The sequence below is a fragment of the Quercus lobata genome, chromosome 10 (genome assembly GCF_001633185.2).
Source record: "Quercus lobata isolate SW786 chromosome 10, ValleyOak3.0 Primary Assembly, whole genome shotgun sequence".
In the NCBI taxonomy this organism is placed as follows: Eukaryota; Viridiplantae; Streptophyta; class Magnoliopsida; order Fagales; family Fagaceae; genus Quercus; species Quercus lobata.
This window is the reverse complement of record NC_044913.1, coordinates 39,694,653-39,712,171: the sequence shown is the minus strand read 5'-3', so window position 1 is coordinate 39,712,171 and position 17,519 is coordinate 39,694,653. Positions and strand designations below refer to the sequence as shown.

The 17,519-nt window shown below is 30.4% G+C and overlaps 1 long non-coding RNA gene across 1 annotated transcript; it reads right to left on the bottom strand.

Annotated features, from left to right (window-relative positions):
• Nucleotides 1–12,860: 12,860 nt before the first annotated feature.
• LOC115965464 lies at nucleotides 12,861–13,992 on the bottom strand. Its single transcript, XR_004086063.1, has 2 exons — nucleotides 13,253–13,992; nucleotides 12,861–13,095 (listed from the first exon to the last, which is right to left on the bottom strand). It is a non-coding gene; the product is annotated as an uncharacterized LOC115965464 (long non-coding RNA).
• Between the last annotated feature and the right edge of the window lie 3,527 nt (nucleotides 13,993–17,519).

Below are 17,519 nucleotides of genomic sequence, written 5' to 3'. Positions count from 1 at the left end.
GTTTGGATGTTGAGAGAAGGAGGGGGAGTAGAGTAAAGGAAGGGAGAGTACGTTAATTTACCTTGTTTGGATGTTTTTTAAGAAAAGAGGAGGAGGAATTTGAAGGGGTTTGGAGGGGTTTGAACTACTTCTAACCCCTCATTTTTAATTCTTCCAAATTGGAGAGATTTGGAGGGAGAGTAGAGGACATAAATTATTGACCAAATAAATTACCCAATTTACCCTTACCATATTAACAAAATTACAAACTATGTTCAAATGAAAAAACAAATTCTGTAAAACATTATTTCTCTCAAATTCCTCTTAACTCTGAAAACTCCGCTGGCTCTCTCTATCTCACACAATTTCTTCCTCCTCGATAGTCTCTCCATTCTTCATGCTGGCTCTCTCTCTCTCTCTCACATAACTTCTTCACTCTCAAATGTCTCTCACGCCTAGGCCATGTTTGGTTCAATAATTTTCATCACTCAATTTCTATCACTCATTACTCATCACTCAAAATACCCTACTCGTTTGGCACCATCACTCACTTGTCATCACTCAATATTTTTCACACTGTTTGTGAGTCCCATACTTGTCACTCGGTGCAGGTTTTTTTCAGTATCACCGAACCTAGTGAAAAAAAAAAGAAAAAAGAAACCCAGATTAGATCATCGAACCCAGTGAAAGAAGAAGAAGAAGAAGAAAAAAAAAAAAAAAAAAAAAAAAAAAAAAAAAAAAAAAAAAAAAAAAAAACCCAGATCAGATCACCAAACCTAGTGAAAAGAAGAAAAAAAAAGAAAAAAGAAAAAAGAAACCCAGATCAAAAGGAAGAAGATGAAGAAACGCAACCACACCCCCCTAGTTTTCTCTTTTAGAGGTAAACTCTGTTTTCTTTTTGTTTCATGGGTTTCTTTTGAGTTAGATCAAATAACTATGTTCTTAAAATTGTGATTTTATTAGGTAATTTCTTATTAATTGTGATTTTATGGGGTAATAACATGTTATTTGTGGGTGGGTTTCAGATCTAAGGGCTTTTTTAACTTAAATTTTAAAGTTTTAAAGTATTGCTCATAACGTGTTTGATAAAGTGCTTGAGTGAGTCTAAATTGTGTGAACTTGCATAAATTTGTATATTGTAACTATATATAGATCTGTGTTTCTTGTTTATTTTATCTAAACACTTGCAATTCTATTAATTTGTGATATATGGATGAACTATGGTTAAACCTAGGCTCTGTGATTGTGTATATTATGTAAGTTTGATTTTATTGTCGGGTTTTTGATTATTGGTTTGTGTTTGTGATTTTTATTGGGTAATTTCTTGTTTTTTGTGAATGGGTTTCTGATTTGGGTTTTTTTTTTACTAGAATTTTAAAGTTTCAAAGAATTGCTCACAATGTGTTTAATAAATTGCTTGTTTGATTGTGTATAATCAAACTCACATGAGTTTGTGCAGCTATTGGTTTCTGAAAGTGTGTCTATGCATATTTGGGACGTTTTCTCTTGTTTTTTAAAATGCAAAATATCTTGTCCTCTTGGCCAGGTAAATGCTGGACTAGAATATGGAATTGGGATGGAAGATTATAATGATTGGGAGGTGGGAGATGTTCTCGAGGCCTTCAGTTCAATTGAGAAGAAGCGGACACTAGAAGAGGCATCAGCTTCCATGACAGCTGCATTTGAAGGTGTAGGAATGGAAGAATAGAAAAGCCTGTGGCTATAAAATTGGTTTCTAAATATTTTTTCTTTTTCTACCTGAAATGGTCCGATCAGTGATTTGACAGTGCTTAGCTGATATGAATTTGGATAAATCCCACTACTTGCAATTGACCGGAATATTGGTGCCAATGACTCAACCTTGTAGTGATTTGGTCTTTGTTTGAATGCTATCATGTTGTACATAACACTAGATTTCAGCTTCTTTTTGTAAAGAGGGAGCATTATTAATTCAAGTTGTAAAATTTCGATGTGGACGAAACATGTCACAGCTATGTAAGAACTGGAAAAAAAAAGTTATTAAGATTCATTTTGATGCTCTTAAGCTGATGCATCATTTCTCACTCAGGTCCAAGCAATTATTCAAAGTGTTTTAAGTGAAAGAAAATATTGTACAGTTTCAATGTAATCTAATACATTAGCTATATTTTGATGATTTTCAATATAAAAACTATAAGGTATACTCCATTTGTTTTATTTTGTTTACTGTTTTATGTTTAGTTAACCCAATTTCCTCTTGATTTTTTCCGTAAAAAAACATTCAAAAAACATTTTTTCTTATTTTAATTATTATCAATTAAGGATGGTTTTTTTTAGTATAAAAAAAGAAAAAATATATTTAATCATAGACCAATGTTGATTATTTAATTCGAATCAGAAAAAAAAAAATTATTGCACGTTATAGTCATAATTATTTAATTTAACAAATTAATCATAGACCAATGTTGCAAGTCCATTTTCCAATAGAGGTAAATTTGTCTATTTGAAAATATTTAATTATTTCATCCCCTTCCCATCTTAATTTTTAAATTATTCAAAAAAGAGGAAGGGCTAATTATTCCCTTTCCCCTTATTTAATTTTAAAAACATCCAAATAAGGTGGAGGATAACCATTCCCCTCTACTCTCCTCCCCACGACTCTTCTCCTCTCTACTTCCCTCTACTCTTCTCTCTCTCCAAACTTTCAAACATAGCATTAATTAGTGAAGGTATTGCCCAAGCTCCCCCAAATCAAACCAAGGAGGTGATGCTTGAACCACCTTGATTCAAACAAAGGAGGCATTGCCTAAGTTACCCTAATTCAAACTAGAGAGGTGCTGCCCAAATAATTAGGAGCTCGACCCTTGAACTCTATTTATCAAATCTGTTATGCATGCTAGTATAAAGCTTGAACCTTACTAGTTTAGATCCAACTTTTGGTTGTTTATGATTGAAAACTTAATTTTGATTGTTGATGTAGGGTGTTTTAAGATCAAGCAAGTTGTTATTAGATTAAGGTTTCACATTATCAAAATCCTAAATTTTAAAAACCCTAGTTTTCACAAAAACTTTTTGAAAACCCTAATTTCTTGATTCATTTTTCATATAATAACACGTTGCTTCTTGTTTTTATGAAATTTTTGGATGCTTTGATTGTGTGACATGAATCCATGGCTAACATATTCTAGAAAACTAGTTCACCAAGCGAGGTGAGTGCCTAACATCTTCTCACTTTGTAACTTAACATCCAATCTTAGATTATTAATTCGTAGACTAAGCTTTATATATGTAATTTTCATTTTTTAGAAACTAGGACCAAAGTCATGGACTCCTTCTGTCTTAAATTTTTGAACATATATTATATTTTGGAATGTCCCAAAATGTTGTCCTGCTTTGAAAATTAAAACCACTAATTTACTAACTTTTCTATTATGCTCCTATTTTATTTCCGGGAGCATTTAAAAATAAAAAAGAAGACCAACAAATGCTTAAAAGTTAAAACAATCAATAAAAAATGGGACCCCTTTTTAGTTGCAATATTGAGAACAAATAATAAAAAAGAAGAGCAATCTCATTCCTTCTCATTCAATATTCTTCTCATCCACTATTTAGAATGGGATGCCAACGGAGTTTGCATTGTAGTAGGAGTATTTTTTTAGATGTCATTTAAAGTATAAGCTTGAATTTGAAGGCAAGCCAATAAAGTTTGTATTGTAATAGTGGGAGTATGTTTTTAGATTTAATTTAAAGAATAAGTTTGAATTTGAATTTACCTTTTGAAAGTGCTTTGAAAACTTCTTGGCGGCAAGAGAAAGAGTAAGGTTATGTTTGGTAACGGTTTTTGTTTTCTATTTTCAAAAACTTGTTTTTGGGAATATAAAAAAAAAAAAACAATTTTCTTGTATTTTTGAAATAAAAAACATGTTTGGTTAGTTAAAATTAAAAAGATAGTTTTTTGAAGAAAAAAGTAGAAAATATTAAAATATGTTGTTACTAGGATTTAAACTCTAATGTAAACTCATGAAATGAGATAGATTCATTAAATTAAATGCATGTTTTCATTGACTTTTGAAAATTAGAAACTGAAAATAATCTTTTGCATGTTTTTGGTTTCTTTCACAAATTGAGTTTTGAGAACAGTTTTTGTTTTCTGTCTATTTTGGGTTGTCAAACAAGTTTTTTAGTCTCAAAAATAGAAAATTGTTTTTGAAAACAGAAAATAAAAGGAAAAAAACAATTACCAAACATACTCTAAATTTTCTTTTTAATGCATCATATTTTCCAAGTTTTGATAATTTTTTATTTATTTAAACGATAAAAATTTTTGATAACTTTTTTTTCTTTTTTGAGAAGAAAGATATGTCATTTTATAAGGTAGGCAATCAATGTCAGCCTGAAGAGTAGAATAAACATTTGCTGGAAACTTATATATTTCTTTTTAAAAGACATGACAATAAATAATGTTTCTTTAAAAAGTTGAGTTTTCTAAAAGGGACCAAAAAATTTTGGGACGGGAGTATTAATTCTTAGTTACATCTAGGACCAAGGATTTGTAAAGTTATTTTCTATCATGTAAATTCTTAATTCAATCAATGAAATGGAATATTTATTTATTATTGAGTTTTTTTTATAATTTTTTTAAAGGACAAAATTTAGGTACAGTACCTTAAGTGCTATTTCTTAAATTCTCCTCTTAAGATTCAGCCATGTGGTTACTTAACTAAAAAATACACTTCCATCCCATGACAAAAAATCCACATGGCAGAATCTTAAGAGGAAAATCTAAGGACTAATACCTAAGTACTGTACCTAAGTCTTCCTCTTAATTAAAATAAGTGGTGAATTCATGTAAAGTGTTCAATTTAGGGCGAATGGTATCATTAGGTGAATCCCCATGTTAAGAGACAATTAAATACGGTCTCATCTACTCACATGAGTTTGGTTCAAAAACGAAACAAATGAGTTGATACTAAGGTCTCTCACATTCCCCCTGAGAAGCATAAAAAGGAAAGTAATGCTTCTTGAAAAAGGTATGAACAAATTGTCCTGCAATACTATTATTTCTCACTCTTTAAAAATCATTTTATGATAACGATTTTGTTGTCCAAACATCTCTTGAATTATAAGGGTGTATATACTGACAGTGAAAGAGTTACTTGTTATAAAAGGAAGGATTAACAACAAAAGCAACACACACACACACACACACACACATATATATATATATATATATCATAAAATTTAAAAAGAAGATAATGATTGTTAACATAAATGGAAACATACACTGGCTACTACAAATCATCTACACATCCAACATATAAAAGAAAGTAATGCATACACAATTGAATCCAAGGCCGGTTTGATAATGTTATTTGAAAACATTTTTCAAGGATTTAAATCCTAAAACACTAGGGCTCCACATTTTTTTTTTTTTTTTCAGAGGGAAAAGGGCGGGGGCTCCACTTTTAAATGATATGTTTGGTAAGAGAACTTTTAATAGAGTATTTACAATACAAATTTTAATTTAGAGGGTTCGAAATATGTATTTTGGAAATAGTTTTCAATGACATTATTGTTAATATCTTGAAAAAAAAAATGATCCCCACATTGTATCGCAAAAAAAAAAAAAAAAAAAAAAAAAAACTTTTTCTTAAAAACTAATACTTATATCAAACACCCAATTATGTGTATTCATTTTTGAAAAAATATTTTGAAAACATGGTGCCAAACACATATTTTTGCATTATGAGTACTTTAAATACATGTTTTCATCACACTTTTATAACAATTTTTTTCATATTATTTTGAAAACAAAAACCTCAACACTCTTACAAAATAGGCCCTTATTTTTCATAAAAATAAACAAAAATTGCTTCATGTGAATCACTAGTAACAATGATTGACAAGGAAGGTAATGTATACACTAAACTCTAAAAAGAAAAAAAAATTAATTATTTGACACTAAAAAAGAATCTTGATTCACGTGAATTGGATGTAACTCTAACTAACAATGAATATAATTATTGGTGGAGCTAGGGGGGCTAAGGGGGCCATCCTCCCCCCGGCGCTTTTGAAACTTTCCATTATTCTTCTTTTACATTTGTTAATAAATCTAAAAATTACACAAAAATGTATTCATCTACCCTACCTCCCAAGAAAATTTTCTGGCTCTGCCAAGAAATATAATAAATATACAATAGAATCTAAATTATAAGGAAAGTCATTATTTGCCTCTTAAGAAAAAAAAAATGGAAAAAGAATTAAGGTAGGAAACTGATTATTTGCTAATAATAAAAAAAAAAAAAAAAAAAAAACCTTGAACTATGTGAACTATCATTAACTTTGAAAATATTGTACTAGATTTATGTAAATTACCACAATTTCATATTTTTTCCCTTTTATTACTTTTACATCGTTTGTAACTTATTAAAGCAAAGTGTATAATACAAGGAAATATTCTTAAAAATAGATAAGTTTAATTATATAAATGACTAAAGTATTTTTTTTCCTTATTACTCTTCTCCCGTATTTAGCACATTAAACCTAATCATATTCAAGATATACTTTTAAAAAACATATATATAAGTAATCTCTTAAATAGAAGTATTATTTATTTTTCAAAATAAAAATCTCATTTTTGTTTTTGGGTATTTGGGGAGTTAGAGATTTGAACACTATGTTTTTATCTTTCATATTTAGAAGAAAGGAAAATTATGGATTTTGTGCTTAAGAATTAGAGATTCTTATTGCATTTTTGATATATGAAAAATAGATGTCTTCCTTTAGTTTAAATTGTAGAGAGTGAAAAATTCCAACCAATTAGAAATTGCCATGTCATACATACCGTCAAGTCCATGTAGTATGTTCAAAGTGACCAATTACAAGATGCCACATGTTACTTAGTGAATTGCACTGTCATTATTCAGAGACTAATGTAAATATTTCAAGTGTCATTGAATAGAAATTCCAAAGAATATCTAAGAGTTAATCACACGTCGACACATGCTTCTATTTAATTTAAAATGACATAAGTTGTCTAATTAAGTCTTTGTTTGTTTCGACATAAAATATTTTCAAATGTAAAATATTTTATTGAAAAACATGTGCAAGTGTTTGGCAAGTGTCGTGACCTAAACATTGCAAATATAAATTAGCCACCACTAGCCACCATCAACCATTGCAAAAACCTACCCACTGTAATCCCAACCCATCGGCCGCTGTCATCCACCTACCCAAACACCCAAGAACCACCAAAACCACCACCAACCATTCAAAAAAACACTCATCAAAACCACCACTAGCCACCACCAAAGATTCAAAAAAGGGTCACCAACTACCAAAAAAACAACCACCAACCATCAAATCATCACTAACCACCCAAAAAATAACTATCAATAACCCAAAAACCCATATCTGAAAGGCAAAAATACCCACAAAAGCAAATAAAAAACTTGAATAGAAAACCCATGAACAAAGAATCTAATTTGAAAATCCAACAACCTAGCAAATCTAGTGATGGCAAGATTGGAACAGCCACTGGCAAGATCAGAACAGCCACCAAAAAAGCAAGCTGCAACTTAGCAGTCAGATCCTAATGGACTTCATGAGAGAGAAGAGAGGATGGAGGAGAGTGTGGCATCAGTCGGTTGGTGATGCCGCTAGGTTCTGGGAGAGAAGCATTGGTGGGTGAGAGAAGGATTGGGTTGGTTTGTGAGAGAAAACTGAGAGGGAGAGAGAGCGCAAGAGGGAGAGAGGATGAGAGTTATCGGGACTGAGAGAGAGAAACAAATGTAAAATGTTTTACCAAAATTTCAAGTGTAAAAACATTTTATACAAATTTGCCTAAGTTACTTGGTTGATTGAAAATATTTTCATTTTGACAAGATATTTTACTGTAAAATATAAAGATATTTTCTTGAAAATATTTTACGTTGAAACAAACGGAGAGTAAAAGTTGCTAGCATGTTTTATTTTAAATGAAAACACTTTTGCTAATTAAATAGAGTCATGAGTCCCTTGGAGAATAAAATATAAAGTCCCTCCATTGAATTATGACACGTGCCACTCCTTAGAGCCAATCAAGTGTCATTAAATCTCCTCAAGATTCGTATAAATAAAGGTCCTGCTTAGTCTTATACGAGGTCATTCAAACACATTCAGAAGCCTCGAACTCTGGGGGAATCAAGCTTTAAAGTCTCACTACAACAAAATGTATTTTCAATGACAAATTTTAGTGAGGAAAATTTTTTCAAACACATTCCTGTTTGTTTGTTTTCTCTTTCAAATGGTAGGAAACTATTCTCAAAGTGCAAGAGGATCATTGTCAAGATCCTAATGCAATTCCCCTTACACAGAAGGAGATCTCAAACTTGGTTTTTAAGAAGAAATATGGTATTGTAAAAGGACTTAGTATGAGACTTTCCTTTTCTCTAGCAATCACTGCCTCATCTAGTTCCTCAGTGGAGTATATCCATCGGTTAGAAAATGAGATGCTTGAACTCAAAGAGGCAAGAGCTAGGGACAAAGAGGAGCAAGCTAGGGAGCAAGAGGCACGAGCTAAGCAAGAAGAGGTCCAAAAGAATATTCTTAATTTTTTGAGGAGTAAGGGTTATGATGACGCTCTTACCAATAGGGGTGGTTCATCTTCAAGTTAAAACACTTCATCTTTTATGTATTATTTGAAACTAATTGTATTATATTACACTTGAAAATTTATATTTGCTTTTTACAACTTATACTTTAGGAGTTGTGATTTTAATTCATTAGTGTGGCTACTCTTAATGCATTGTTAGAAATGTTTCTTATAACATAGTTAATGTTTTTACTTTACAATTTTAATGTAGTAGAGTTTTTATATTTGTGCAGATTTCTTATTGGTGGCTTTAGGGGATTTACTTTTGACATTACTTGAAGACATATGAGGACATCTTCTGTTGGTTCTAATTATATTATGCTACACTTTTTGTATTGTTATAAAATATCTTGAGTTATTGTATGTGTTGCAAATAATTATTGTATGGAAGGAGTTTGAATTGGATACTTGTTTTTTTTTTTTACTTGTGGAATGTATGGATCGATTTTTTATAAATGTGTTGTTGAAATAAATGTGTTAATTAAATGTGAGGTTTTAATAATGTAATGACAGGTTACAGGTTAATATCAAAGCCATGAAAATAATAAAAACAGAAAATAAGTTTTAGCGACGAATTTTTTCGTCACAAATATAGCAACAAAAAATTGTTTTAGTGATGAAATATTTCGTTGCTAACTATAGCAGAATTTTGTAAGAGATGGCTTTAGTGACGAAAATTTTCATTGCTATATGTGCTTGGATTTCCTTAAAAATAGTTTTAGTGACGAATTTTTTCATCACTATATGTACCTAAAAATAGTTTTAGTGACGAAATTGTTCGACACTAAATATGATTTAATAAATTGAGATGGTTTTAGTGATGAAATATTTTCGTCGCTGAATACTGTTTTTAGCAAGGAAATCACTTAGCGACGAAACGTTTTTGTCGCTAAAAGTTAAAAAAAAAAAAAATCAAATCGGACTTTTAGTGATGAAATTTTTCATCACTAGGATTTTTAGTGACAGGGCAACAATGACGAAATGAGTTTCGTTGCTAAAAGTCTGATTTCGTCGCTAAAGGTCCTTAGTGACGAAAAACTGGACTTTTAGTGACGAATTTTTTCATCATTGAAAATACATTTTGTTGTAGTGTCTCGAAAGAACTTCAACCTTCGAATAAAAAGAACATTTGAAGCAAAATCATTTAAGTCATTTTCATAGATCTTAAAGTTCACTGGAATCAAGCTCAAAAGCCTTCAAAAACTCAAAAGACTACAAATTAGTGAACCTTTATGGATTCAAGCCTCTAAAACCTCGAAGGATACAAATCTTCAAATACAAAAAATGTTCATTCAAATCATCATTCCAAGTCTCAGAGTTTAATTTATTGGAATCAAATTTCAAAGTCTCCAGAAACTTCAAAAGACTTTTATCGATCGAAACTTCATCGGATTCAAGTTCTAAAACCTCGAAAAACTTCCACCACAAATATTTGAAAATCAAGGACATTCAAGGACCACATGAGGAACACGTAGAACAAGAAATCTTTAACAAGCACATAGCCAGAGATTCATCACAATTCCATTCCCATGACATTTCAATTCACTTTCAAATCTAAGTAGAGGACATATTGTGTTCAAGTCAAGACTACATTGACGCATTACTTGAATTGAAGACTTTTCCAAGAAAATTAAATAAGATGATTATTCTATTGTATTAGAATCTAAACACACATAATTGTACTCACAAATTCATCAACACAAAAATACATTACTTAAGAATTTTCAATTGTTTAACTTCCAAACTTGAGATTTAGTGTTTACATATATTATTTTTATATTTTTCTCATACTGACTTGTATATGATTAGACATGTAAAGTGACATTTATAATTTAAAATAAATTTAATTTTTATATATTTCAAAATGGTAACTATTACTGTACACTACCTATGTAATATTTATTTTTTTTAAAATAATATAAAATGTTTAAAGAATATTATTAAATGGGATCAATATGATTTAAAGATAGTTCATAGTTTATAAACTAACTGTATGGAAAAAAAAAATGTATGGAAAAAAAAAATGTTTTGACAATGTAAAGATTAGCTTGAATAAATAATTATGTTAATTATTTTAGAAAATAACATATATTAAAAAAACCATAAACATACACATACATATATACATACATATATATATATATATATATATACATATTATTCTTTGCATTTTAAAATTTCTGATATATTTAACTTGCCCTCCTCCTCCTCCTCGTCCCCTCCCCCCAAATTCTCTAATTCTGCCATCAAAAAATTGGTTTACGGCTTTGTTAGTTTTAGCATAAAATGTTCTCGATCAATTTTTTTTTTAGTTGGAAAAAATTTCAAGGAAAACTGATTGTTCTTTTGGAGTTTGGTTCTATTTTTAAAAATGCTATGGAAAACATTTTGGATCATATGTAAAATCACAATTTTTTTAATTTTTATATATAAATATTAAATAAAATTAAACCTAAAAAATAAAAAAATAAAAATCATATGATTGAAACCAATAAGCAATCAAAAATAGAGTACATCGATCAAAAACAAAACAAAAAATTATCAATTAAACTTAAAAAAAAAAAAAAACTATTTTTGTTATTTTCATGGATTTAGGTAATCTTTTGTCATTTTGGTGATTTTAAGGGTATTTTAGTCATTTTAAAGGATTAACTATTTAGAGACATTTTGGTTATTTTTAAGGTTCTAAGGTTACATTAGTCATCTTATATATTAAGAGAAATGCTATAAGTTATGACTACAACATTTTCACAACAAATCATATGTAGTAAGTTCTTATGAGTTGTTTTCGGCTAGCAACAAAGTAATTTTAGTGGTAAATTTAAATTTGAATCAATAACAATTTACCACATATGATTTGTTGTAAAAGTGTTATGAAAATGTTGTAGATGTAGCACTTCTCATATGTTAATTGATATTTTGGTCACTTTGTAGGCTTTGATGTCATTTTGGTCAATTTAGAGATTTTAGGTTTATTTCTATTATTTTAAAGGTTCAAATCATTATGCCTTTGGTGCGATAGTCACTCCACAAGTATAAGTGCTTGGAGGGTGTGGGAGACAAGGGTTAGGGTTCAAGTCTCTCAGAGGAAGTTTCACACATATATACACTTATATTAAGTTAGAGTATAATTTTTATCTTGTATATAAAAAAGAAAGGTTCAAGGTTATTTTGCTCATTTTGGAGATTATGGGGCATTTATTTTTTTTTTTTTTTTTTTTTGGAGGTGGGGGCAGGGGGGGTGAATATTTTGTTTTTGAAGACTTTGAGGGGTACTTTTCTATTTTGAAAGTTTTATTGTTTTGTAGGCTTCTAGGGTTTTGTTATCTTAAGCAGATTTGGATTATTCACAAAAGGGATTATGATGCGTTCTCTTGAGTTTAAAATGTTTATGCCCCATGCTAGGGTAGGCATAACCGCATAAAACAATTTTTCACCTCTCAAAAAATAATTTTTCCTGCTTAAAAGTGGTTTAATCAAGATTTTTAGCTCCCTAAACAAAGAAAATGAGGAAATTTTTTTTAGAAAAATGTTTTATTTTAAAATAAAAGGGCTAAATTTCATATAAATAATAACAAACTTCCTTTTGTTCTTGACAAAAAAAGAAAAAAAAAAAAAAAAAGAAAGAAAAGAAGAAGGGGCTTACAATTATGTAATTTTTAATATATCTTTTTATTGGATAAATATTTCGAAAAACTCATTATTATGCTCATCAAATATCAAAATGATTGGAGATTTATAGCCATCTTATCTAAATATTATTCAAAATTATAGTTTTCTTATATAAACAAAATAATATGAAGATAAAAATTTAGGGATTTGATGGTAAATGACATCCAATTGATATAAAATTTATTATGTATGATAAGTATGTAAAGAACATAAGATTTAGGTATCTTAACTGTTATCTTATGATTATTATTTATATATTATTGAAAATTATAATTTTTAATTTTTTTAAAATATCATAAATGTAAAAATTAATGGATTAAATAATAAATAACATCAAATTTAATAGTTTATTTATTTATGATAAGTATGTAAAGTACATGTGATCTAAGTGCCAATCTAACAAAAATAAGTATTAATCGAGTATTAAGAAAAATGCAGCATTTATAACTTAATCTAACTGATAAAAAAATCTAATTCAATTATTGAGAAAGAAAGATTAACCCAGAAAGGGATTTTAAAAAAAAAAAATTAATAGTAAAAAGGTTACCAAATGTATTGAGAATTCGAAATATATAAAAAAATAATATAGAAATAGTACTGGATGATGGCAAAAGTAGGGATTTATACGTTGAATAGTTAATCTTATAATGGCCACAGAGAAGGCCACCACACACGTTCATCTTTTTCACTTCGTGGGTGTGCTGGCTGACACTCGTATTTGACATTTTCTATCATTACAGTAGCGTCTTCTTTTCTGTGCCAGATAATAGAAGCAACACAACCATCAAATAGTGATGAATTTAGGCCTTATGCTCTGCGCCTAATGTCCATCTCTACAAATAAAATTGGAAATTTTAGTCAATATCCCTAACTGAAATATAGAGTTGTAGACAAAAATTTGAATTTCACTACAAGTTCACAACAACCCATATGAACAAAATTCACGTATGAGCATACACGATAATTATATGAGGGAAATTATATACTTACATAAACTTTACTTCATTCATCATCAAAATAGAGATGACATGTTTGACAACATCTACTTCTTCAATTTCCCTTTTGTCATTACATGCAAATTAAAACATTTTCCCCGGATATATATTAAGTCAGAAAAGAAAAACCCAAAAGTACAGAGAAAATTAAGGGCCATTAATAAACAAAAAAAGCCTCTCTAAACTTCTTTATTTTGGTTTCCCCAGGCTACTAAGTGAAAGTCTTTCTCTAATAAAGGAAAGCTTTGGTTTTGGTGTGTCACATAATATATCTACTTAGATGATCAACAAGAGTGGAAGGACAAAGCACCAGGAAGGTGGGGATGATGGTGGTTGTGATGATGGTGATGATTGTTGGACTCTTTCTCAATCCTCCACCTGAGGTGAAGAAAATCATCCACTGAACATGGTAGCCTAAGAGGGCCTGTGGTATGGTACCCATAAACCTCATGAGCTTTTTCCAGAAGCCTCTTGAACAAAGGGTGGTAGAGGAAAGATATGGGAATCACAAAACGTTGAAACTCACCATCTTCATCCTCTAAACCCACTTGAACTGCAAGCCATCCTTTCTTCACCTTCATCTTCTTGTCCTCTTGCATGATGATCCCTTAATTTCTTGTTTAAGCAAAGAGGAGATTAGTGTTTAAGGTTTAAGAATTTGGAAGAGTTTAGGACAATAATATTGTTGTGGAAGTCTATTTAGTAGCTGGTACTTGTGGGGGATATGTAGGAATGCAGTGTTATATATATAGGACCAGAATTCTAAAGGAGAGGTGGGTAATATGGATTTATTTTATTTAATTTAATTTTAAAATAGTAATTGTTTATGTGTGTCAATTTGTACTTAATACGGAATCTTATTGTAGGGCCTTTTTGGGAGGTCTCTTCTCTTTTTTTATATTTCATGGTCATGATTCCTTGTTGTGCTGTGCCACCTCCTTTTCTGTGGAGTAACTTTGAGTGTGAGATGGGGACACAAGCCTCCATGTTTGCCACTTCAAAGTTATGCCCTTTTGTGGTTAGGAATCCGAACGTTTCCAACATTCTATACTAGAATATGATGGACAAATTTTTTGAACTTATCAATATTAATGATGGATGAGACTTAATGATAAGTTTAGGTGATTAAAACGTTTAATTAGTAAGTTTTTTAGAAGAACAGGTGAAATAGGCTTGTGCTTTTAACATTATTCTCCTCATTGCCAGAATTTGGATTAATCCAATTCTCACTTCTTTACTTGTTGCCAAAAATAATTTAATTTTAGAAATTGTTCAAACATGATTACTATATAGAGGTGACAAGGGGGAAAAAGAAATCATTTTGTTAACCACATTTTTGAAGATAACTCTTCTAACTATGATAGAAATAGATGCCACTGAAAATTTTGAAATTAATTAAATAGAAAATACCACTGTCACTATATTACTAAAACGAAAGTATATTTAATTTGTTGATTGTAATTGGAGAGTTCATTATTGTTTTTTTATATACATAATTGAGATCATTGATCTTAAGTATGTTGTGGATTAGCTAGCGTCCACAATCCACATACATTTTATTATGGTGCATTAACTCCTCTCAAGCTCAATGCAACAATGAACTGTCTACTTCCATCTATAAACATCATGTGCCCATATAGCACATAGGCTTGTCATATGTTGTGTATCAACTTGTTGAGAATGGTCCTTACCAGTAAACTTTATTTCTTTCTTAAAATCCTCAATCCTTTTCCAAGGTCAAATGTTTTTGCAAATTTATTTGGCCTTAGGTAGTTCATTTGATCTTAATTATGTTTTGAATTAGCTAGCTAGCATTAACAATCCAAGTTAAAAATAAATAATAATAAAAAAAAAAAAAAAATAAAAATAAAAACCTTCTCAAACTCAATGCGACAATGAAACTGTCTTCTAGCTTCCATCATCATGCATAAGCTTCTCATATGTTGTTTATCTACTTGTTGTACTAATTAACTATATTATTTCTTATCTAAAATTCTTACTCTTCTTTCAAAGGTCAATTTTTAATGCCAATCTATTTGGCCTTGGAACTAGCCAAGTCTAAAAAAAATCCCAACTATAGCTAATTGCAGCCTATCTACACCTACTCAAAAGTTAAAATCTCTGAAATCTAGAGTCACTTATTAGAAGGTTTTATGTGATTAGTTCAACTCTAAGCAAAAAAAAAAAAAAAAAAAAAAAAAAAAAAATTGTGGGTTAAATGTGGCCTTCTAAGGTAGGGTTGAGACCAATATTGCTTAATTAACTCTAAATCTTATAGGCCTCGTCTAATTATCTCTCTTATTCACTTAGAAAATGCTAAATGAGTAAAACTAATTCAGACCATTGAAATGCAGATACTTGTTTTGAATCTTTGGTTGAAAACACTTTCCATTTCCGTGTTGCCTTAGGCTACCATATCATGACTCCTTTCCGACTTTTCATGGAGAACATGTCCAAAGGTATTTGGAATTTGGACCCTACTGCACAAGTGGGGATCATAACGACCCAATAATCTTTCTCCTTTGAACATATTATATTTCATTTTGTGGTGAGCTGGTCATAAATATGATTGTGCTTTTTTATCTTCAACATCCACAGCAACTTTATTCAGGAAAAAAAAAAAAAAAAAATCCTTTTCTTAACCTGGCCATTTTTGCTGATGTACCTTGGTTATGTTTTCACTTAAACTAATGCTAATCATGATTAAGGGCAGCTCCTATAAGAGTACTATAATAGTATATATGGCTTGTCCTAGTAGGTCACACGGGTGCACCGGCACCCTTTAAAAATTTGCATAAGTCAAGTATTGTCCACAACTTCTTAACCATTGAATAGGAGGGCATTAGTACAAAAAGTGGTACTACCACATTGTAACGAGGTGTTTTCTTAGTCATCATCAGTACGGATTCCCGGCATTGCTGGTTTATAACATTCTCTTTATTTTTTATAAAATCAGAGCAAGTTGTATATTTGGTAATATAGATATATATATTTATCTAGAAAAAGAATACAATTGAATCAGTTTTAGTGTCATATTGTCACTTGTCAGTTATAAGAAGGATTAAAAGTGGTCAATGTTATATAAAGGTTTGGATTTTAGCTTTAAACAAGGGTTACGAGGTATTGTAATCAAGTTTTTACTTAATATAAAATTTTCAGTACTGTACAGTACTAGAATCAATGTGGAAGAACTTGTTTGACTACCTTTCATGGTAGACAAGGGTCGCTTTCAACTTTTAAGGGTACCTAATGGGGCGGGTAAAACTGGAGGTAGATATATTTGGTCCAGAACTTCCTACCAAGAGAGATTCCTTTTGCATACCTATTCAAGTAAAATTGGAGGGAAGTATATTTGGAACCATTGTACAATATTAATGGTTCCTTTTTGGCACTAAATCTTCTTCAATCTTCCTAAGCAAGAATCATCTCATGTGTCTACTTTTTAGAGCGGGCCTCGTACAACCTTGTGAATGTGGAGTCCATAAGAATATAGGATTGTGCCCGACGCATGAGATACATCACCAATTTACTCCCGTCTATTTCTCGATCTTCATTTCTCTCTAAAACTACCAACAACTTGGGCTTTTTAAGTTTACAACATGGCCTATGTGGGGAGTTTTGGAGATAGATGGAATTGATTTGTGTAGTAATGCGAGTAGCAACTTTGGTAGATATCAATGGCGCGTGGGGTTTGGACATAGGTTTTGCTTGGTGATGATGCTTGGTTTTTTGTGCTTTTATTGCCATTTTATGACCATCGACGAGGGGATTATGTGCATGTGTGTGCGGCAATTAAGCGACATTTTTGGTAGATCTTTGTTGCGATTTAGTCATGGATTTTGGCCTGTGATGGTGCTTAATATTTTTTGTGCTTCCAGCAACATTTTATGACCATTGATGAGGGAGATTGTAATTTTGCGCTTCCTTATTTATTTATTTTTATTATTTTTAGGTTTTAAATTAACAAATTCTATGACGATGTAATAAATATTGAGTTTGTAATGTGTTGCCCAATATTCAGGATCAAAGTATGAAGATGTGTAGCTCAAAGAAGACATTCTATTAGGATTTCTACTATCATTCTGTTGGGTTACACATGTGAGTGAAGTTTCATATTAAATAAAGATGAGAAGAACGAGTGGTTAATATAATATAATTGAGCACATACCCATAAGGTTTAGGTCTTTTGGGTTAAAGTGTGTCTTTATGTGTTATATTAATTACTCAAGAAAGCTCTCCAAGGTGTTTATCCCCCAAACAGG